The sequence below is a fragment of the Acomys minous genome, assembly GCF_964271855.1.
Source record: "Acomys minous genome assembly, chromosome: 13".
Lineage (NCBI taxonomy): Eukaryota > Metazoa > Chordata > Mammalia > Rodentia > Muridae > Acomys > Acomys minous.
Genome location: NC_140495.1, coordinates 71,399,376 through 71,423,559, shown reverse-complemented (window position 1 = coordinate 71,423,559; position 24,184 = coordinate 71,399,376). Strand labels below are relative to the sequence as shown.

The window sequence follows — 24,184 nt, the reverse complement described above, 5'->3', positions numbered from 1 at the left end:
CCTCAAACTGTGGCCCACAATAAGGCCTTCAATTTGGTCCTTGCCTGGTATTTAATCACAGAAAGAATGAAAGTAACTACTACAGTGACTGAGTATAATCAGAATAGTACCATTGGATTATTTGCACTTAATCTGACCAACAGGTAAAATGCTTGAACAATTAACAACTGGGCATTTATGGAAGAGCCATAATCAGGGATGCAAATAAATAGAAAATCAGAGACTAAGAAACTGTAGTTGGCCAGGCACGGTGGCACACACCTTTAATCCCAGCACTCGAGAGGCAGAGGCAGGTGCATCTCTGTGAGTTCCACGGCCAGCCTGGTCTACAAAGTGAGTCCAGGACAGCCAAGGCTACATAAAGAAACCCTGTCTTCAAAAACCAAACAAAAAACTGTAGTTGTGTATATGTATGTTTGTTCATAAATTACCTTGCTTCATGTGCTTATTTTCTGCTTTTCTTACGTTTATTTCTGAAATATAACTTAATTTGTTAAATTAACACTTCACCAGGATTTAGGGTGAAAACAGATCTGTTTTTACACAGTAGACAGTCAAATATGTTTACCAAATATTTTTCTTATGGTAAATACATGGCAACATGTTTGTAGAAAAACCTTAAAGTGGTTTTCAGTGGAAGAAGGAAAAAAAAAAAAAGAATCAGATGTTTTTGTTGCAGAGGGGCATTCAGAACACAAAGAATTCCCAGCTTAGTTTTAACTCCTGAGCACGTACATGTTGGTTATCAACATGGGGTATCTAGCAGAAAGCAAGGGCTATAGCCATCAACTATACCAAGGAGGCAGATCCCACAGAGGACAGACCCAGGACAGGTAGGCAAAACGAGAAGTTACTTCCTGGTGACACTCAACTGCCTTTCTTTTCTAAGAATTAGAGAAACGTGGTCATCTCAGAGAAATATTTAAGGAAGACTAAATGTTAAAGTTTGAATTCAGGGATGAGGATAGGGTTGTGATATACAACACTTGTCTACCATGCCCAAGGTCCTAGTTTCAATTCTCATTACTAAAAAGAAAGGCTTAAATCCCTGCAATAAATAATAGATGGGACTGCTAACAAGCCTATCCAGGAAACTCTAAGACAGGGTACAACAGAGAAACATCTTGGAGGGGAAAATCAAGTCTCACTCAGCTCTTTCACCCCACAGTCTACGAAAGTAATGTTCTTTACCTAGAAACTCAAAGTTCCTATACAAACTTGGCAGCTCCTGATTCTGTTTCAAAAAAACCTTTATAAAAATGAATGGTTATCCCTAGAATTTTTCAGAAAGCTTGAAGAGAGGAATCATGGTACAGAAAAATGACATCCCACCATGGCTAACTTGACCCAAAGGTCCAGACTGACCCAGAGCCAGACTCTGGAGAAGAAGTTGGACATTATGACTTAGAAGTAGCCTGGTGTTAAAGACACCAAGGCAGGCAGAAAGAATGGTATTACGAGAAAACCCTTACTGAACAGAATATATAATTTCATTCAACAGCTGCTAAAGCTCATTAACTGTGCTGGCATGAATAATTCTTTACAACTACAAAAAGAAAACAGATAGCAGCCTATTTACAGATGCAGCAAGAGTGCTGTCCCTTTTTTGCAGCTTTGAAGGGACACAAAACATGTCTGCATAATAAGTTTAACCTATAATTCAACACTCTTTAAAACTGTAGCTTGCTATTAAGTTTCAAAATCTATTTTTGCATTTTCAAACTTTCCAGATATTCCAGCTTATTTTCTCACTATACTCTTCTAGATACCTCTACCTGCAGCACTGCAGCTACTCTAGACACTCTGAGGGCATGTACCCGCCTTGCACTTCAGTGTTTCTCTCTACATCTTCCTTGTATTTCATGTCCTCAGCTTGTGGAGAGTATACTTCATATGCCTTCCACAGGCCTTTCAACTCAAACTGCTTGGTCTCTCATCATGTGAGCCTTGGTAATTTATATTCTTACTTTAGACTCCCTGCCACTTACAGAGAAGTTCCTTGTAACTCACTCTGTCGGTGCCTCAGTTTCCTCACTTGTTAAAAGTAGGGTGCCACTTATTTCACAATGCTATTGTGATAATTAAGTTGTGACAGACACAACAAAGCACTGTGAACAGTGCTTGCCACATGATATTTACAATTTTATCAATGCCACCAATACTCAAGGCCCAGGCAGCAACATATTCTTGTCATAACCATTTCTATGGCACCACAGAGAACGTTCTTGAAAGACCAGTAGATGCACCCAGGAGAAATAAGGTATATAGAAGCATCATTCCTAGCCTTTCTACAAGTGAGGCATTTAGTAAAGCAAACTGACAATCATTAATCTTTAAAAAAAATCATATTTTGGAAGAATCAAATTCTGTGTATAAGATCTTACAATTAAACTAAATCCAAAATACAAAGTATGTTTCATTGAAACAAATACTAATGTCAATTAGTATACTTTAAACTGGTCATTATTTCCTTTGAAGATTACCTGGCTGCTGCTTAACTTCTCTGGGACTGTCTTATTCACTGTATCCTGGAATACTTCCTAGTTCATTGGCACAAGTTCTGATCATTTACTGCTGGTCCCTCTGCATTTCACGTGGTGGACATGTGATTCCTGTATCAGGACAAATGAGGCTATAGAATGACCTAAAAGGAATAAAGAATTTCTAAGGAAATTCTGTTCAGAACCAGACAACAATAAAAAATATGAGTGTGCATGCTTGTGCGTGTGTGCAAGTATGCAAAGATGTTATGTGTTTACAAGTAGAAAAACATGAAATAAGAACATTCATCTGTGCAGAGGAAGGAACTGAGGCAAGAGAAAGAACACAACGGACTGGAACAGTGTAGCTGCAGCTTAGGAAGCTGGGGACAGCAGAAGATGAGCACACGCCAGATCAGACTCTCAAAGTGAGGCAATACAGTGTTTATGCACCTTGGTACTGAACTGACATCTACATCTAACGTACAGTCATTCTTACATTAAAGCCAATAAATATACACCTACTAACTCTGGAAATTATGACTACAAGTGGTACTGTTTTATGACATTGGATATTAATTTATATATTCAATGATGACATCTCTTAACTTTTTCTGTAAATTTCCCCTTACTTAAAGATTTCTTGCATTGCATAAGCATTTGTATTTTTCAAGAGTTTCATTCTTTGGCAAAAAATAAAAATAAAAATAAATCAAGAAATCCAAAATTGTGATCAGTCTTGTAAGACATCACTGAGTGTAACAACTTATGATACAGTATCACACTGTTTTGTGTCTTCTAACAAGATTCTGATATTACCCACAAATGAAAGGTAACTTAATGGGATTTATTCAATAATCTCTCTAATCATGGGAAACTGTAAGTCTGTATAGACAATAAGTTTACATTTAGTATTTGTGCTGAATGAATCCCTAGTCTACATTGTTTTAACATGCATTTTGCATTAAAAAACTTTCATTCTAACAGTACTGCATCATTAAGCTTATATAGTAATTAAATCTACAAATTAGAAAGGCAGATTAAGTATTGTTTGGCAACACTAACTTGCTCACCACATTCATAATGCCAGATTTTTAAGTATATATTAGTGACAGATAATTGTCATGAATAACCACTAAGTCTATCAAGGAATGTTTAATTCATCAGCTCCCACGTGCAAGACTAGCAGTCAGTGCATTAAAACATTCATTTTCTTAAATGTATATGTTTGTGTGTCCACAAATAAATGTTGATGTGTGTGCAATCTATGGTCTGCTCGAGGAAGTTAAAGAACCTGCAGGTCTGTTCTCTCATTCTGCCCAGTGAGTCGCAAGATTGAGCACAGGTTCATCAGCCTTGAAGACAATCAGTTTCACCCATGAGCCATTTGGTTAGCTCCATATTTAGTAGACTGAGAAAAACAAATAAACAAAAAAGCACCACCAACAAAAAACCACTTTTATTTAGTGAATTTCTGGCATTAAGAAGAATAAAACTGAAGAAAAATAATAACCACAAAACCCTCAATCTCAAATGGCTCGGTTCAGTATTTGCTTAGGCATCATATAACCAACTATAGTATATACTAACAAGCCTACCTAGCTACTTAGAATATCCGATACCTATTCTGTACTTAGAGGGCTACGCTAAGGAAAAATTCAATTCCTGTATCAAATCTTTTAAGATGGTTCCCTAACAATTATCTTTAAGATTTCATTAACTCACTTCAAAAATTAAAAGTATTTAACATCTTATTACTCTCCCAACAGACAAAAACACCTGGCAATTAGTATTAATAAACTATCAAATCATGGTAATACTTAGGAAAGTCTTTTTTCTTGGTGGTAACATTTAGCTACTACTTTAGCAAAAGAAAACAACACAATCTAATAGCAATGCAGGCAGAAATGGCATTCATAGGTCTAGATAAGAAGTCAGTCCTTGAGTCATCACAACCCTCACAGCTTGCAGCTGTCCTCTCAGGGACGACAGGAGTTACACATGTATGCTATTTATGGAGACATCCATATAAGCTTAAGTACAGGTTCAAGTTAGAGTTCTAGAGTTAGGAAAAATATAAATATCATTTAAAGGAATCATCAATGTCACTTTCAGCTCTTATATTCCTCCTTTAGAAAGCTCTCTTCAAAGGTTGTCACAATTTCTATTTTGGAAAATTACAAATAAAACTACATATATACTACTTATGGCTATTTAGGTATGTTGTTCACTTTTTAAAACATTACTAGCTTTGAAACAACACTTGAGTTCATTCCTCTAGCACCAAGGACGTCTGTAACCGACCTGTCTCAAGCCACTTAAAGACTCCAAAGAGGCTGGGCATGTACTCAGTTTAAGAACCCTTGCCCAGCAAGCACAAGGCCCAACATGAAAGGAGAAGGGGGAGGAGGAAAAGAAACATTGTTTTATGTTGTGGTTCATGTAAGATGCTTTATTGTGCAGATATGGATGGAATTTTTACATTATTATTTTTAAAAACACATGTAAAAATAATGAGCAAAAGTTAATCTTACTTAAGTGTACAATACTTTCACAACATAATTTTATATGTAATACCACTGTTCTAAATTTAAGTTTATTTTTATAAAATGGAGGGGGGAAAGTCCAGATCTTATTTCAACTATAAATAGCATTGTTGGTAGTCTAAAATAGCATTTTAGATTATTACTGCAGAAATGAGGAACACAAAATATAACAGGTATAAGTTTTAAAACTAAACAAAATAGCTAATGAAGGTTCACATTTGTTGGCGTAAGAAATATCTAAACCAAGTAAATTTTACAAGTTAAAAAATTCCAGTAATTATTCATATGAAGGAAACAACCAAATAAAAGTGGAAAGTGGAAAATTTAGAAGGCAATGAAGCAAAGAAAGAAGTATGAAATAACACAGGGGAGAATATAAAAGTGAAGGTCAAAGAATTTCTTCAAATGTATAGCCATCTCCCTGGGAAATACTGTATGTTCCTTAGGACATAGCTGAGTTACTTACATTCAGTGTTTCAGTTTACCTATTAAAACAACAGTGCTCAGTTCCAGAGCCTGGGACTCCTCTATCCAGTCCCCTGTGTTTCAGAGGTAGTCAACTAACTCTTCCTGCCTGGCATGACTAATAAGAGTTTTCTCACTTGGTGGCTTTATGTATGGGAAAACTCATTTCTACACACCCATCTCTCATCCCAGTCATCAGCATGGCCAGAATTTATGAACACTCTCTCAGCATTTCCTATTAGTAAGATCAATGGTATTAAATGGGAGAATAGAAGCTGTAGTTTCTAAAGTAATGAAAATAGTATATTTCAAAAGTGTGTTTTAGAAGATAAAGTTGCTACCTACTTTTCTTTTTAAGGTGTCTCATTCCTATAATTTAGCTAAATAAACATTCACATTAAGCCATAAGAAAAATACAGATTTACACAAAAGGCAAACTAGAAACTGTCCTTCAGAGATCTGTGCTAGGCTTCCCCAACCCACACTATTTTAAAGAGAGCTGAGTTACGTTATCAGTTCAGCCAAAAAGAAAATCTCAAACAAAACTATAGAGTATTTTTGATCAGCAAACAAATCCAAATATACTTTTCAGAATTAGTTAAAGCAATATTAGTGTTTTAGATGTTACTAAGGTAAATATTGCTACTTCATTAACTTAAAGAGTAAATCAAGAAGGGATAGGTAGTTTAATTCAAGTACTTACCTAATTTTTTGTGAGTGCCCTAAAAAAAGCCTACTCTGAGATTTGACATAAAAATAGAGCCCACTTTTTACAATGATTTTTTTAAGCACTGTCCTAGCATAGTTTTTTTTTAAAGAATACTATAATACATTTTTTCAGTTATCTTAAGAATATTGTTACCATTTTTTTTAAGTACACACATTGCATATTTCATGCACAGGAAGAACATTTCTTTGGATTAGAAGTTGTTTAATTTATCTTTCCCACCCAAGCTTTGTAAAAATAAATCAAAGAGAAAGCAAGGTATTGGTTTCAGCCAACAAGATAATTGTTCCTTGAAGTTGGAGGCAGTAGGCAGCTGCAAACATCCGACTGAAAGCCTGTTTGTGGCTTCACAGCTTCCAGTCGAGGATGTTTACAGCCGCTCACTGTCAGCAGAGATATGCCTTCTTCAGCGGTCTGTCTTACTGACCTGGGAAGTCTATTGTGTTTCTGAAATGTACAAGCAACATTCTGTAAACTGTAAAGCCTCATTCACATAGATATGCCTTAGAAAATGACTGTGATTCCAAACAGGTAGACGCTTGAGGAGCATTTATTATTCATCTACTAAGTGTCAAACACGTTTACTAAAACAACATGTATAAATGGATTTCATCCATTAACGTTGGCCATAAGAAACAAACAGGCAAGTGGTGAGGTGACTTACTAGGACTACAATATGCATAAAGTTCATCAAAATTCTTTGAGCAAAAGTAACCAAGAAAAATCTTAACTATCTACACAGTAATAGACTACACATTCAACATTAAACACTGAAGTAGGGAAACTTGAAACTATCAATAAGAACGGGAAAGTTATAAACAGACAGAAACATAAGACTTACAAGCTGCTTTTACAGATCACCTTTGTTGTGAATTTTGCTTCCAGAAGCCTTAATTCAGTCAGCTGATGTTCCAAAGAGTTAGCAACAATCAGGAGAAAAGCAGAAAAGAGCAAGGAGGTGCAGCGCGGCATGCATCAGTCTGTGGATCAGAGTTTCCCACTGGAAAAAAACAGAACCTATCGCTGGCAGCAGGGGCTGGCAGCAGTGACGCACATTAACTCCACATCTGAATGTTCTGAATTCCACTCCCATTCTCTAATGAAAATAAATGAGGAAAACGGAAGGTTAAGCTCTATCAGTGACTACTTTTCCTGAAGTAATTCAAAACCCTTCTGAGTCTAGTGAGAGATTAAGCTGATACAGAAAAGTGGGTGTGCCTTTCCTTGAGGTTTGGATTTAGATGAAGCTACCACAAGATTAAGTTGGCAACACTTTGGGATTTTATGATACAAAAATCCCCACAGGGAGCTTCATGTTTGTGGAAACTAACAAATGTGATGAGCTCCATAAATTTCTTTTTCAAAGCAAAGGATAGTTCTATTCCATTATGTTAATCTTTGAGGCAGCAGGTGAAAACAAGCTGAATTATGTTGTGGCTATTCTCTTTATTAACTAAACACTTTGAACTATGAAAGCTTCCTAGGGAACCACAATTTCTCAATGGGTCAAGTCACACAAGGGAACAAAGCAAACTCTATCAGTGCTGGCAAGTCTACATTCCACACATTCTTAGCACTTGGCATTCATATACCATTGCGCCCAGAGCTCAGTCAATCTTAAACTCAGCTACAGCCACCAAACCTCCTGAACTTCTCACCAAGACACCCACTTCTTTTAAGTGGCCCACAAATAGAGAGGCAGGGTCCTCTTTAATTAAAACATAAATACCAGAACTGGCCCCCTGAAGGATATTCTATCAGCGACTATTTATAAAAAGAAAGTATTTTCACTCTCAAAAATTTTTCTCAAAATGAAGGATCTCCTAGTTGCCCTAGAGCCAATCCAATTTTGAGTAATAACTTTAAATTAAAAATGATAAATGGTAATTGCTTGGTATATACTAAGCAAACAACTTCCAATAACAATTCTATGTGAGAGAAACAAACTTCAGCACTACAGCCTTTTTGCTCAACACTGAATAAACACACACACACACACACACACACACACACACACACACACACATACACTGAAACATGAAAGACAAGATCATAGATACAAGAGCTCAAAAATGCAAGAGCATTTAGCAAGTATCAGTCTAGTACTTAACAGCCTATATGTATAGGGAGTTTTAGCAAGACACAAGCACAGTAAAAATTCATATGAAAGCTAAAGTCAATTTATTCAAATGGATGCTGGATAATTTTGCCACTTTAGGTGAAGTTCTGTGTTATGCAGTTGTTTTAATGATTTATGATTTTCTCTTTGTTGCTGAACAGCACATATTACATTTGGAACCATAATTCTCAAAGTTAAAAGGCTGAGAAAAGACAGATTTATCTAGTTGGTGTCTTCTAACCCCACATACCTGGATTTGATTTTGCCCCCTTGATTCTGCAATTCTTGTTCAAAAGATGGTGAGCTGCTAGGTGTGAATACCTGAAAAAGCTACCAAAGGCTTCTGCTATACCTCATCAGCAAAGAACCACTGACCTAAAATATCTGAACTAAGTTGGCTTCTGACTAAAATGTCTTGCCATTATCTGGAAAATGTGAACACTATCTAGTTTTCAAAAATATGTTAATAGCTGAGTGTGGTGGCACATGCCTTTAATCCTAACACTCAGGAAGGCAGTGGCAGGTGGATCTCAGTGAGTTTGAGGCCAGCCTGATCTACAAGGCAAGTCCAGAGCAGCTATAGCTGTTACACAGAGAAATCGTGTCTCAGGAAAACAATCAACCAACCAAACAAACAAACAAACAAAAAAACATGTAAATAAGGATTTGATTTTATTCAGGGCAACAGACCCTATTCTCCCTGATACGACCCCTGAACACAGAAGAAAACAAACTTCAAAACTATGAGTATTCCATGGCTTCAGACCTGTGAGTCAAGGTCCCTAAGTCAGCCACCTCAAAAGTACAGCTCTGGTGTCTCTGAAGGTTATCTTTCTCATATCCTTTCTATTTTAACTACTTGAAGAATTGACTCATTCTAACAGAGAAGACTTTAAGACTGGTCCTAAACTCCTTTAAAACATTTTCTTAGCTAGTCATGGAAATGAAAAATCACAATGTGCCCTGCCCCTCCAGAAAATGATGCTTCTCTCTCCTACCTTTCTCTTTCCTGACCATGTAACCTCAGGTTTGCATGTTTATAGTGGTATTCCAAGAATGGGAAGCTTCTTGTCAGCACAGGGTCCGGGAGCCAGGTTCTGCATCCTTCTGACTTCTAGGGACCCATGGAACCCTAGGGTCCAGGGAGCTGCATGTATTGGCATTCCACTTCTATCTCGTTTTTGTTTTGACACACCAGTAAAATACAAATGGCAACTGGTCTTTCTCCTTTTGTAGAAAGCATGCATTGAACTCATTTAAAACAGGGAATAACTAAATGTATGTACAGAATTCTACACTTCAAAACCAATCTCCACCTTCTCTGACTAGTTCTTTTTATGCCTGGTGTTCCTCACAGCTTTAGGCTAGTCTTAGGTTTGTGTCATCATTACATTTCCTGCAAGTGATGACACCAATAAATCTTGACTTTCTTTGTTGTTGCTGGAAGTGATGCAAATGAAAACCTACCTGCTAGCCCCTGCATGTAAAAATGAATAGAGGCTTTACTAATTTACTGGAAGTCACTTCCCATGGAGTTTGCTCATGCAAACAATTGTTAGAAAACTTAAATTCTAGGAAGAAAACCATTATATTAGATAGTAAAGAGTTCAAATTTATTAAGGCTCTCCTAGCCTAGAAATTTACTAATTCTCTTCTAGTCTAGAAATAAACAGTTATCTTGTTCAATTATCACTTTATTAAAATGGCAGTAAAATAAATAAAAAATAAGGTAAAATTTATATACTCATTTTTAAGACTTTTTTTTTCATTTTTAAGACTTTTTTTTTTTAAATTTTAGGGTAGGGGTCTGCATCTAGCCCCCTGAACTATATAACAGAGGCTGACCTTGAACTCTTGATACTGTGGCCTCCAGCTACCAAATGTTGGGATTATAAGCATGCATCCCCATGCTTGGTCTTGTACATATCTATAACCTCAGTTCAACTGAGCCTCACCCAAGTATTTATTGCATGGCTGTGGGTATCTACTATGCCACTTTCATCTTATACCTGTCATAGCATAATAAAACAGCTCCCAAGACATATACATCATCAACATAATACGAAGGATGACACCAGGCTTGCAGCACTAAAGTCTCACTCATGGCTCAATGGTGACTCCTCTATTTTGGTGTTCTGTACCATTTGTGGAGTATAAGAAGGTATGCATTTGAAAAATAAGAGACAATTAATAGCTCAATAATAATTATATTTTCATTATAAAATTAACAAAAATGTTAGCCAAAAAATTAAGAGTTTAAAGCACCCTTTATGATGAAATGAAACTGGCTTGCTCTCTGGGCCAAGTTTTCAGATATTCTCAGAAGCATCATGACCTTGGGCTTATCACTCATCTTCCTTCACCCCGATTTGCCAGTAGCTCTCATCTCACTTTCCCCAGTACTCCCACTAAGGTGGGGGATTCCAGAAGGTCAGGGCCTGCCAACTTCAGGCTAATAGGGGACTTTCCCACTTCATTCTATCCACTTCAGCTCCTTCTCTGTAGCTCACTGTCAGCAGTTCCCTGGCAACCTCCCCCAGACCACAGGCTGCTGGCTCAGCTCTTCCCTCTGGACTCGTGCTCCATTAGATCCCTTCCAAAACACAAGAAAACCTTCCTGCTTCTACTGGAACACAGCATGCTTCTAAAGAAGCATCAGGTACATTTAAGTTTTATTGTAACAATTGCATGGCTGAAATGAGCTCAAATACTGAAATACTTTTTAAAAAGAAACAAAACTAAAGGTTAATTCCCACCCAGTAAAAACATGGCATGGTCAATACTATTCCTCCAGGATAATTTATTGCCTCAGAAGTGAACAGTTTTATAACCAAATGTTGCCTTCAAAAATATTTAACAGGCAAGATGGACCACACTTGTAATCAGAGGGCTCAAGAGGCAGAAGCTGAGGCTAGCTTAGCTTATAATACACACACACACACACACACACACACACACACACACACACACACACACACAGTGTTTTTTAGGTCAGGTAGGGCTACACAGGGGAACTGTCCCAAAACAATTGTTTGAATTGGGGTTGCTCCATACTTGTAGTTTAGAAGGATCACTTGAGACTAGGAGTTCAAGGTTAGCAAAGAGTAAAACCTTATTTCAAAATAACAACAACAACAATGTCTGTTTACCAATATCACTAACTGAAAAACATCTACTTTTAACTTAGGCCAATTTTTCACAGTTGCTAATATATATATATATATATATGTATGTATCTGGTACTGTTAAATATTATAGAACAATCTACTACTTAACTCATTTTTTTAACTTTAGAAAGCATTTATAAAGGCAAGGTTATTTTAGAGTCTTTAATAATAATAAATTGCCATAAAATACCTAGAATGTCATACTTTCAAACTGATTCATTATGAAAGCAATTATGACTATGCTTTCAAAGCTACAACTTGGCAGTATTAAGCTATTAAATATTAAAAGTTAAAAGAAAGTGAAGAAAAAAACCAAGTCATATAAATGTTACTATGTTTAAAAACTCACTTCCCTATTTTTATATATGGTGTACATTACTTTAATATAAACTCTAATATGGATATTTAGAAAGAGCTGACCAATTTTAGATATAAGGACTAGTATCTTTCACACATCCATACAAAGGCAAATCTTTGAAAGGAGGGATTACCTTTAGTCTCTCTCTGCCTGTGCTTGACTCTACCTACTGCATTTACCTACTCCATTACCCAAAAGTGCCCTGCAGAAAGTGGCTGCTTGGTATTTGCTGGCTGAATCTTGAAGAAATCAGTAAGAGAATCCTTAAGATGCATCTTATTTACAACTATACAGAATCTTTTGGGAGTTTATAACTGAACAAAAATAGCCAAAATCACAATATTAAGGTGTTGCTCCCCATCCTGTGTCCTGTGATGGTGATTCTTAAATAACAGAAAGACCAGATAGGGTTACCTGGCAGACACCTAGGGGTAAGGGGAGATCTGCAACTTCAAGACTGAGCTACTTTCTCTACAAAAGGAAACAGCAATACCTGCTCCTCACAGAACTCCCTGGTCAGTGACTAAGGTATGTGTAAAGGGACAAGTAGCATCTGCCTCTACTAGTTATGTCCCTTATTACCTTTTTCTGATTAGTAACATGTTATGGAAGCTTATACATTATAGCATATACTAATGGAAACAGACAACGAAAATATTATTTGGGCTTTTAAACCCAGTAGCTCTCTGATTTCATTAGACCACACTGGATGTCAATTTTCTCATTAAGAGGGTTAATAAAATTCTCTACAAAATCCTCACAGCTATAAAGCATTAAGATTCCAATTCCTTATTTTTTTTGAATTTATGAGATACAACAGGAACTGAGTAAAGGAAGGTTGGAAGATTTTTTTAAATTAAAGATATACAAATCATAAAAGCAGATTTCCTTTAACTGGTGATTTTTTTTCTCTTAATACAAAGAGTCAGCAGTTCATTCACCATCACTTTGCACAGGACCTTTTTTAAAAATTAGAAACATTACACAATTGTTTGAAAATATAGTTAAAGACATAGCAGTTAGAAGCTAACTTATAAGGCTTTCTGTAGAAGAACTTGTCTGTAGTACTGTCTGGTAAGAAATTTGAGATGCAAGCAAAGGAGAACCATATACTTTATGCTGAAGGCAAATAACAACAAAGCACATAAAAATCAGGAAATAAATGTCTTATTTAGAATCCAACCTTCAAATCAGCTTTCACAACTTTATATTATTTCGTAAGAGAATGAGCAATTTAGCTGAAATATCCTACTTAACCTGAAAATTAAGACACTTTCAAGAGAGTTTTACAGCAAGTTAATATTTTACTTAAAGTGTTCTGGGTTGCCGAAAGCTCCATGGTTCAAGTAAGAGTTTTTTAGATTTTCATCAAATAACTATAAACCTGCAAGACAAAACAAACAAACAAACATCACTCCTGCTCAAATAATAGTTACCAGTTAACAGGCATGCAGTACATTTGTGCAGAATGTGAATTGAACCACTAGGGATGGCTGACATTTCCAGTATAACTGGCTCAAATTTCACTTGTAAAGTTAGGCACCAAGAGCAGAGGTTAAAAGACAGCTCAGGCCAGGCCGACAGCAGACACAGGAACAGCAGCAATAAACAAGCAGCACAGGTGAAGCTCAAGCTTCGGGGAGGAGAGTCCAAGAAAGCTTGGGACCTTCTACAAGCTTCTAGGTCCAGGTTCTGTCTCTGTCTAGTGAGGAAAAACTGGGCACAGTGGCAATCGAGAGGCTAGTGAGAATGGTGTCAGAGGAGGAGAAAAGTTTCCATGACAGTAGGAAAGAATGGACAAGTGCACAATTAGATACAAGGAAAATAAGAAAGAAAATCTGCCTGCCCCTTTCTGTTTCCTAGAGCCCATGGATGCTTAAACAGAATGCAAGAACCATGTAATGACTGGGAAAAGGGCGGTTAATGCACTTTATCTCTCAGATAGTCTCTACCTGGGGAACAATCACTTAAAAATTAATTACTTCCTCCAAACCAACAGTTTTACCAGTTAGCTCAATATTTTGCTACTTAAAGAGACTATTTCAAAAATGTAAATGAGTAATCTACCTTTTATACAGATAGTAAGATAAAAAGTGAGGAAGAGGCATAAAATGAGTTACCAGAAAGTTTAAAAATAAGACAGGCAGTATATCTCAGATTTTGTGAGATGATCACAATTCCAATTATTCTGTCCTATTACAATCATAAATCAGGAAGAACTACTTTGAAACTCATGATCTGATCAAGGATCTTTCTAAATGACCAAAATGGAATTAAAAATAGGACTAAAATCCCTCCAAATTCTTTCTAACTTTAATCTTATATTCTGTGGAACAAAAATGCTATACTTTTATCTAGATGATTAAGAAGACCAAAAAATAAAAGTAAGTTTTTTTAAAGTAAGTTTTTACAAGTTTTAAATACACACACACACACACACACACACACACACTAGACCCTAACTTATACTTTCTGAAGAAAAACTTTCATGTTGGTCAGCATTCTAAAGAACCAAGTCTTAATTTCCTTTCTTTCTTTTTACTAGACCTATTCTTAAAATGGCCTCTGGAGTTTTCTAAATGTGCTCAGAAGTCTTAGGGCCCTAGCAGTTTTTTTAACTAGTAAAACAAACACAGCCATGAAGTACCTGCAGTCCTTCCAACAGTATTGTTTGTATTATAAGCCCCATCCAAAAGGCTACACAGAAAATATGCAGTATAAACAAACATTACTTAGATACCAGTATCATTTTAAAACAGCACACCCAAGTCTCAAAATGCAAAAGGAAGAAAATTTCCACTCCCACGACTCTCAACTCCCTGCTCAGCATGTCAGGCAAAAGAAAGTGACATTGCCTGTTACTGTGAATCTGGGGAGGAGGTGTGGGTGTGAAGCAAATCAGCAATCCTCTCCCTTCATTTTCCATCATCCTCCCGCTCCCAATTTATCTCTTCATTTCCACAATGTTTCTTTTCTCCCTATTTTTCTACTTTAACTGCTCTCTCATTTTCTCTCCTGAATTCAGGAGAACAAAAAAAGATTGTCCTTTAATTCTGGTACTTATTATGAATCTCTAAGTTTCATACAATATATAAAATACTACTGAGTACTATTTTCAAGGAAATATACAAAGGACAAGGGCAGGATGAACTGGCCTGAGATTAAAACTGGGGAAAAAAAAACTATTATTTACAGAGTCCAGGCTTCCAACCGAGGAAGAAGAAAAACCCTCCTGGGGCAAAGCTGCCTGAGTCAGCCAGAAAATGCCAGGAGGGAGAAGACATGAGGGCTCGGCAGCACTAGAGCTGGAGCCTCCTCCACCTGACAGGCTGAACCCTCAACAGAAACCTGAGAGCATCTGCCCCGTGCTTCCAGAGCCCTGGAGGAGGGCACGCTGCTCTTCATACTGGGCCCAGCTCAGTCTCCTGCCTTTCCTTAACAGACTCATCTTTCTCCAGATCCTGCACAGCTTTGTTGCTATTTAGTCCCAAGATTCTTACCTATTTTTCTTACACAACTGCCTCCCCAGCAAAACACCCTACCATAAATACTTGCGCCATAACCTTCTCACTTGTAAAATGAAGGCACTTACATTTTAACTTGGAGAATATTTAGTAAACTAATACTTATAAAGTATTGTGTCTAGAATTTAGTATGTGAAAACACATAAATTTTGTTAAATAAACCACCTGTGAACATCTTCAGATCTGAATGACAGAAAATTCTTTATGATAACAAAAGATAACAATAAAAGAATGCTAAGCATCTATTTTTGTTAATTTATCACCCACTCAATAGACTTGTGTATTTTTTAAAATGTACTAAGAAAGTTTTCTGAGAAAACCAGTCTTTATATTAAAATTATGTTTAGCTATTTCTGGCTTTAAGATGCTAACTACTAACCTGTATTGAAAAACAAAAAACAAAACAAAACAAAAAAAGATGCTAACTACTGATGAAGAAATTCACTGAAATCACAGCATACAAACAGGAAGTTTGAAGTGTAATCCTTGGCCTGAGTATTCTGTATGTGGTCACATTCTTTAGCTTTTATTGAAATAATAGTATTTAGTATCTTTCACTATATATCCCTTATGCCCCCAAAAGGATAATATGAAGTTAAATGCCTAGGAGAAAATGGCCTTTCATTGGGAGGTTGTTCTATCATAAAATAAAAGAGACAACTCTAGTGGAGGACAGGGAAAAGCAGAAAAGTTCAGACAATATAGAGAACTGATGAGAGAAGATCAAACTCTGTGGCAAGGAGCTGATTGCTTTATTCAAACTGCACAAATAAGTAAATGATGTGATATCAAAATTTAAAGTAGAATGCATTTCAAACACGAAGATAAATATTTGCAAAGTTTAAAATTAACTCATGAAAGTGAAAAATTCTAGTTTAGACTTCAATTTTCCTATTTAATAACTGTTTTGAGGTAAAAAATAACATTCAAAATATGTATGGGGCCTCAAAGATCATCAAAAATGGTAAGTACATGTTAATTTTTCAATCTTAATTTTAAAAATGTCATCATTTCAAAAAATATTAAAAATACCAATTTAAGGGCTGAAGAGATAGATGGTAATGATCTTCCAGGGGATCCAGGTTCTAATCCTATTACTTACATGGAGACTCACAACTGTCTGTAGCTCTAGTCTCAGAGGATCTGACATACTCTTCCAGTCTCCAGGGGCACCAGGCACACATATGGTAGAGACAAATATGCAGGCAGAATGTCCACACACATAAAATTAAAATTTGAAAAGGATTTTTTTTTTTGTAGCCAGGCACGGTAATGCATACCTGTAATACCAGTACTCAGAAGAATGAGGCTAGAGGGTCATGATTTCAAGGAGAGTCTAAGCTATGTAAAGATTGTTACCATTTTAACATGGAGAATGTCAAGTGAACTAACCCAAAGGGAAAAACGAAACAAAACTCAATTTAATTTAATTGAGCTAACTCTATCAAAAATAATTCCAAAGACCATTTTCATACATTTAAGTCCAAGAAATCTTAAAACATTTCAGCAGATATACTCTAGATAAAGCAATAAAAAGCATTTTAAAAAGAAATAGATTAGACTTTTGTGTGGTTACAATAAAATTATATTCATGATAATTCATGGAATACAGTTTACTATGAAAATAGTTCTTTTGAATTCTTGTTCAATAAAAATACTTGTTGCATTGATAGTTTCATCCACAATAATAGACTTGAAAAGCTCTTAAAAGTTTCTTGAGAGACATACAATTTTAAGTGTTAAACTTGTTTAAAATTTAACACGGTGCCTTGAAGAGCTCTAGCTCTTGCATGAATAAAAGCACTCTTCATTTAGGCCAGCGAGTTCCATTACCTGTGTATGAAAAAGCAATGCCCCACACAACTAATGACAGGACGAGACTTCAAGTCAAACCTCTATCATTACCTAGCCTGAAGCAAAGTTCTAAAAACAACACAAGCACAACTCACATTTTCAGAGAGAAGAAAGGAAACTTTCTCTAAATAAGCAGCAATTATGCCAGAAAATTTATATGCTAAGCACGACTGAATGTAAAAATTCCAGAGCAGTCAACCATAGCTTTAGCACTTTGAGTATGATTAACAGAATGAACCTTCAAAGGTCAATTAAATGTCAACACACTTTAAAGTAAAGAGATATCCATAAAGTCTGGTCAATGTATAATAGCATCTCACAATTTCAGGGTATCCTTAGTTTAGGAGTAATGTGCGTGTGATATATGTACATACAGATGCAGTCTTACTATACTCACCAGCCAGATTAGTGGACCATCACTTTGTATCTAGCCTAGAGTTTTCCATCTATGATTTTTAGTTATGCAATGATTAAAAAAGGAATCCACGGCCAGGAGTTACTCAGCACTAGTAAATAAAAATGAAATGTAAACTACCATTGGTTTTCACATGCATTCTAGTTTCTGTGGATCAAGAATGAATGTATGTGTGTGTATATAAATATGTTAAGCTCCATGTCACATGCCTCAGAATGCCAGCATTTAGGAAGCTGAGCTATAAGAATTATAAATTTAAGGACACCATAGACTGCACAGTAAGTTCCAGTCCAACCAACCTGGGCTAAACAAGACCTTGTCTCCATAAATAAATGCAACGAATAAATAAATAATTTCACTCATGTTAAGCATATGCAGACATTGTATCTTGTCACTACTCCCTGAACAACACAGTACAGCAACTATTTACAAGGTATCACATTATATCAGGTGTAAGCCTAAAGACTGCTTTAGAATATACAAGATGTATGGCAGTTATGGTGGTATGCCAAACTACTCCTCATAAAAGATTTAACAGTCACAGATTTTAGTATCTACAAAGGGGTGGATCCTAGCACAAACTTTTCCCCACCCTCAATCAACAGTGAGGAATGACAGTCTACTGCTTTACCATATAACAAATGATTCCCAAGGATGATATCAGCTTTCTTCCTTTCTTTTTTTAATTTGTTCTTCAGCTAATTTTATTTTATTTTATTTTTTATTTTTTAGTTTTTTTGGGTTGAAAGGCTTTTCAGAAAATGTATATGGAATTTTAAAGTAAACAATTTTATATTTATAAATCTCTGAGATAGAACAGGTCCTGTGACACTCAGTTCTCATAACAACACTTGCACCCAGGAATACTCAATCCCATCCCAACTATACATGGTCATAATGTGCTAGAACCTCAGAATGAGAACATGTTTACTCTGGATCATCTGGCCGATCCTCTCCATTCAAGGGTCAGGGAAGTAGTGCAGCCTGACTTGTCTTTCACAAATCTGTGGTAAGTTCTAAAACTCACTTACTCCAGTGCTTTCTTTTATCAAATAAACCATATATACATGCTTTCATTAAGATTTTATAACTAGGTTATATTTGGCCAAAAGGTCACGGCTACCATATGAATTCAAGGAGGGTGAGTGTTTTAAGATGTTAGGATATGGGGAGGATTAGAAAATGAATAATGGTTAGATTCTGGGTGGATCAACACAAGACACTGCAAATGAGCTAAAAACAATGGTTGGTTGCTCCTAAACCTATGAAGAGCTGAGCTTTTAGAGCAGGACAGACTCCTTTTGTTGACAAGCAAGAGAGAAGAGAGAGGAGGAGAAAGGATTTGAGGTGCTTGACTATAATCTGTTCACTTCGTTGACCGCATTTTAATGGGCTGTTAGAAGAAGCAAATGAACTGTTGTTAGAGAAAATACTTTAAGTATCTCAACACTAAGCACAAGTAGTGTCATAAGTCGCCAGGTAGGAGCCTCTTTGGCTAGAACCCCTGTTCTTTGTGGCAAATGCCTATATGAGAAAACGAAACTGAAGCAGAATTCTGCATCCATTCCCAGCATCATGGGCAGAAACCTATTCCCTTCAATATTCTAAAAGCCAGACTCCATCCACCTGCCCATAAGAAGAAAAACAGCTACTACCCTTAAGCCCAAAAGTTGAGAATAAGTGACACTAAAATCTAATGCCAGGATTCAAAATTTGAGGCAGACTCCGTACGTAATAAGTGCTTCTCATAGTGAGTGTAGAAAGTATATATTTAAGCGCTAAATATGATGGTGCAAAGGGGGATGAGGGTAGAAAAAGCACCTGAGCCAGAAAGCTTATACCACGAAACTCAAGTTAGTTGCTGCCACTGCAATCTACATCTTTCTCCTGCCCTCTTGCCCTCCGCGCAACAGTTACTTCTCAGTACTGTGACCTTCCACTGTGCTCAGATCTACTTAGCTCATCCAGTGTGTACTTCCTCTTTTCCTTCTTCAGTGACTTTCCAGGGCTAAAAAGGAAAATTGGAAAAGTTACAGTTAAAAATTATACCTAAATATATACAATGTGCTCATTTATTGGTAGATTGTATTTTAATGTGTAATCTTGCATAATTTTCAAAACAACTCCTAGAAGGCAGGTACTATTATCCTTATCTTTGTAGTAAAGGAGCTAAAGCACAGGGCTGGGGATACAGCTGGCACCACCTGGACAGTCAGGTCTGGCAGACTACTCAGCCTATTCCCTCAATTTCTTTTTTATATTTTTCAATAAACACACCAATCTTCAAAAATTGGAGGACATCTAAATACAGAACTTACTGAAGTCCTTATATAACTTTGTCAACAAAAATCTGTAACAGTAGAAGGCAGGGTATACGGATGTAGCCACACATCTGCCTGCCACAGTATCAGTGTTTTTACCTAAATGTTCAAGTGTGAGTGTTCGAGAGCATTAAATGGATAGAAGCATTCTGGTTCCAGTCTCTCCAGCTGCTGTCCCCTGAGTGCATTCTCAACCTTTAGCCTGAAATTTAGGTAACCTCTTAAGTGTACCAGAAAAGAGGTGTCTGCAAACTCTGGTTCTACTCTACAGGCCTCACCTTGGCTGACCTACAAAGACCGAATCGGAGGGATGAGGCCATGTCTGGTGTCATAGCGTAAACGATTAGGCACTGAGTATTTGGGAAGCTATCTTAAAAGAAAAAGTAGCTAGTATAACACTGGCAAGAGTAAAAACACTAATTATTACAGTTTTGTGTATTCAGTCTCAAACTAAATGGAGCTCCTGAGTACAGATTTGGGATCCATTCACAAACATTCTGATTCTCTAAGTTTGGAGATGCTCAGGAGCGTGAAGCTTCACAAGTTTTACAAGGGAGTTTTGATACCTGTCTGTAAAGAGCAGACCCTGTTCCCAACTCTGAAACCTGCACAGCTAGGAAAGTGGACTAAGAACACAAATTCTACAAAGAAAGCTCAAAGTGTCCCAGCTTCCAAATGTTAACGCTGCCATTACTACACAGAGCAGGCCTCACTGCAGTCCACTTGGGATCTTTCCTACACCCAGTGCTTGTCTAGAGGAAAGACCTTGGCAAGATGCTATTTCTGGTGTTTAATTTACATTTGGTATAAGATCCAAGATATTTTTTTTCTCACTGAGGATTTGCTTGATTTTGAAAATATTCCTTCAGACAAATAAACTGAAAGCTTTCACGTTATTTTCTAAATGAGTTTAAAAATGAGGCAGCACTCAAGTAAAATATTCTGCTTATGATTAGGACATTTAATTAGACATCCAATCAATGCAAACAGCTACTGATTATTTAAGAAACACACCTCTTCAAAGGCTCATGTTCAAATAAAACTAGGTCATAAAATGCATTATATTAACTCAACATTGTTATCATTCTCCTAGAAACACTACCCGTTTTCTTTGTCTCTAAATATGTATCTCTATTTTAAGCTATAAACTTTCAAGCTAGATACTAGAATTAAGCTTACTTATTCTGTAAATCCTTTCTTTGACATCTCCCTTCTTTTAAAAAGAATAGTGATAACTTTCTTTAAGGATAGGCAATGTGAACTTTTAATTATTTAATCTGGGTTCTGGGCATTTTAGTGAGCAAATGGTTGTGGAATGTATAACTTACAAGCCTGTATTGTTTACAAGCTTCTAAGCGCCATGGAGAGAAAACGGCCAGCGGAGCACCTGACATCTAAGAAGCACTCTCACAACGTGAGAAAACCATGGTATTTGATCAGGAACACAGCAAATACCTTCCTTACACACTGCTGACAAAGTATATATGCAGTAGTATTTACAAGAGAAAGGTAGAAAGGTTTGATTTTACTTTTCATGGAAAAAAAAATGTAGGTTATCAGGATAACCAAAAGTTAAGATTTCATTATTTTCCATATCAATCTGAAATGACAATAGTTCAATGTCAGAACAAACCTTTTAGTTATTCTTTAGAATTATACATAGCACCAACACATCTCAACAAAGAAGATTATGTAAGTGAGCTGACTTGGCATCAGTGATACGAACACAGTGGCTATTTTCAATCCTTCATTAAAATTAGATCAAGATGTACTAGCATCTCTACTGTGCCCGCCCGCAAGGGAGATTTACATTACTTTTAAGATTTACAAATGGATTACAAATGAAGTTTTCTTTTCCTTCTTTGTCGAAAGACAGCACACACACACACACCTCACCCTTCAACAAAACTTTTCAGTAGGGAGCAGTGATACAGAAACCAACTCCATAAACACAAGCCCGCCCTGTTTACTCTGTGCTTTGCATATAATACTTCAGGCTTCTCCAAAATTGAGTGGAGAAGTGTTTGCTGGGGCCACCTGCCACTTCACCTTCAGGATTGGCTCTGTCCCAGCCCTAGAACTTTAAAAATCGAAGCAAGGTAGACCAGTCTTAAGAATTGCAAATAAAGTAATGGATGCCTTTTTCCCCCCCACACGACATAACCTTTAAGGATAGGTGTCTTTAAGCCATTCGACTTAAAAGTTACTTCTGAGTACGGCTAAAGGATGAGTCCCCCGGGTGCATATAAATATATCCCGGCCTACCACTTCTAACTCCCGCACTGTAAGGAGGTTGGGGGGCGAGGGGGGGGCGGATCTCCTTCGGAGAAACATTTCAAAGCTACAAGACTCTTGGAGTGGCTGTCGCCTCCTAGATCACCCTCGAGGCCATCTAAGCGGTTAAATCATTGGTCCAAGGTCAAGCAGAGCCAGTCTCAGGCAGAGCAGCTCCGCGACCTTCCAACCTCTCCACCCCGCCCCCGCCAGGCCCGGGGCAGCCTTCGCCCCCCGAAAGGTTCCCACGGATACCGTCCCCGCGTCAGCGGCACGCCAGCGCCTCTCACCCGACCGCACTTACATTTGTTCTCCCCGCCCGCTCCAAAAAAAAAAAAAAAAAAAAAAAAAAAAAAAGTATTAAAGGCTCTCTTCACGCCTCCGGCCGCGCAGGCGCCCGAGCTCGCGGGCCCCGTCCCGAAGCCGGCTCCCCAAGCCGCGGCCCGGCCCGGCCCAGCCCGAGGAGAAGACGCAAACTTTTCCCGGCTCGCACATCGCGGGGCCCCGGCCCGCCGCATTGTCTCCGCGGCCTGGGCGCTGCGGGCCCGGGCGAGCCTCCCCGCACCGCCGCCGCGCTCTTTGTGTGTGTGTGTGTGTGCGTATGTGTGTGTGCGTATGTGTGCGTGTGTGTGCAAGTGTGTGTGTGTGTGTATGTGTGTGTCTCTGTATGTGTGTCTGTGTGTGTGGCGGCCGCAGCTGACAGGACCGTGGAGGGCTCGGTTCGCCGGCAGCTCTGTTCCCCCCCCCCCGCCGGCCGAGGACTGCAGCGAGCTCCTCCCGCCCGGGGCGCCCGCGGGCCACGAGCCGCCAGCCGCGGCCCCGCCGCCCTCGCCGCTCGCCGCGCTCCCTACCTCCGCAGCCCGCCGCGCAGCACCGCTCCCGCGCCCCAGCCCCACTCAGCCGCCCGGCGCGCTCGCTCAAGAACCCGGAGGGGGCGGGAGGGGGAGGGAACGGGGTGAGGCACGCTCCGCCCCCTCGGCTGGCGTCCTCCAATGAGCTCAGCCCGCGGGGAGGCGGGGCTGTCCAATCAGGTGTCGGGACGCCCGGCAATATGGCCAATAGGAAGCGACTCCGGCTACACACCCGCCCTGATCCTCGAGGAGCGAACCGCTCAGAGCCCAGAGGTGGGACCTGATCCTGCCGCCCTGAGCAAGTCCAGTCTGGCCAAGGCTGCGTCGCAGAGGGAGTGGGCTTGGGCAGGTCGGGAAGCTGACAGCCCTCTTTATAAGCAGGTGATGCTTCTTTCTGGGGTTCAACAAAATTATCCCACACACACAACCCCAACTGCTCTCGTGCAAGAAAGCTGCACACATAGGTTGTGGCATTATTAATTAGCATTATTAAATTTTAAAGTTAAGTAAGGCCTTTCACATTAGAAAACTAAATACATAACTAGACGGCGCTCAGATCGCAGTTTCTTCAGACATCTTAGTTTCTGTCCTGATTTTAAAAAAAACCCAGATCATCAGTGGCATAGCAATGATTTTCTTATCCTAAGGGAAAATTGCGTGTAAGATATACATAATTTTTAATAAAAACCTTGTGGTTCTTTTGTTTGTTTGTTTGTTTGTTTGTTTGTTTGTTTGAGATAGGGTCTTTCTGTGTAATTCAATCCGATTTAACCCTGTACCCTCCTCCCTCGGCCTTCTGAGTGCGTGCATCACAAGCGCATCGCAGTGTCAAGTTATGAACCTTATTTCTAAAATCGCATAAACTATATTCAGTGAAACTTGGGTGAATCCCTGAATAGAGACTATAAAGAGGATGTATTTGCCAGCTCTCTTCGATTACCTAGAAATGGCTTGAGTAAACGTTGGTTAAAGATGGCGGTCACCAATTGCAATAAATAGAGGCTGCATAGCTATTTGCCTATTTTACATAACCAACGTGTGTGCTTGCTTTGATAAAACACCATGACCAGGGCAACTAATAGG

The 24,184-nt window shown here is 38.2% G+C and overlaps 1 pseudogene across 1 annotated transcript in view; it reads right to left on the bottom strand.

Annotated features, from left to right (window-relative positions):
• Positions 1–23,179, bottom strand: part of LOC311581752 (large ribosomal subunit protein uL1-like) — a 71,412-nt pseudogene extending 48,233 nt beyond the window's left edge. Inside the window, exons 1-2 of the transcript XR_014783546.1 lie at positions 23,102–23,179; positions 7,060–19,663 (exon numbers count right to left, since the gene is read on the bottom strand). The product of XR_014783546.1 is annotated as a large ribosomal subunit protein uL1-like (transcript). The remainder of the gene's footprint in view (positions 1–7,059; positions 19,664–23,101) is intronic.
• Positions 23,180–24,184: the final 1,005 nt, after the last annotated feature.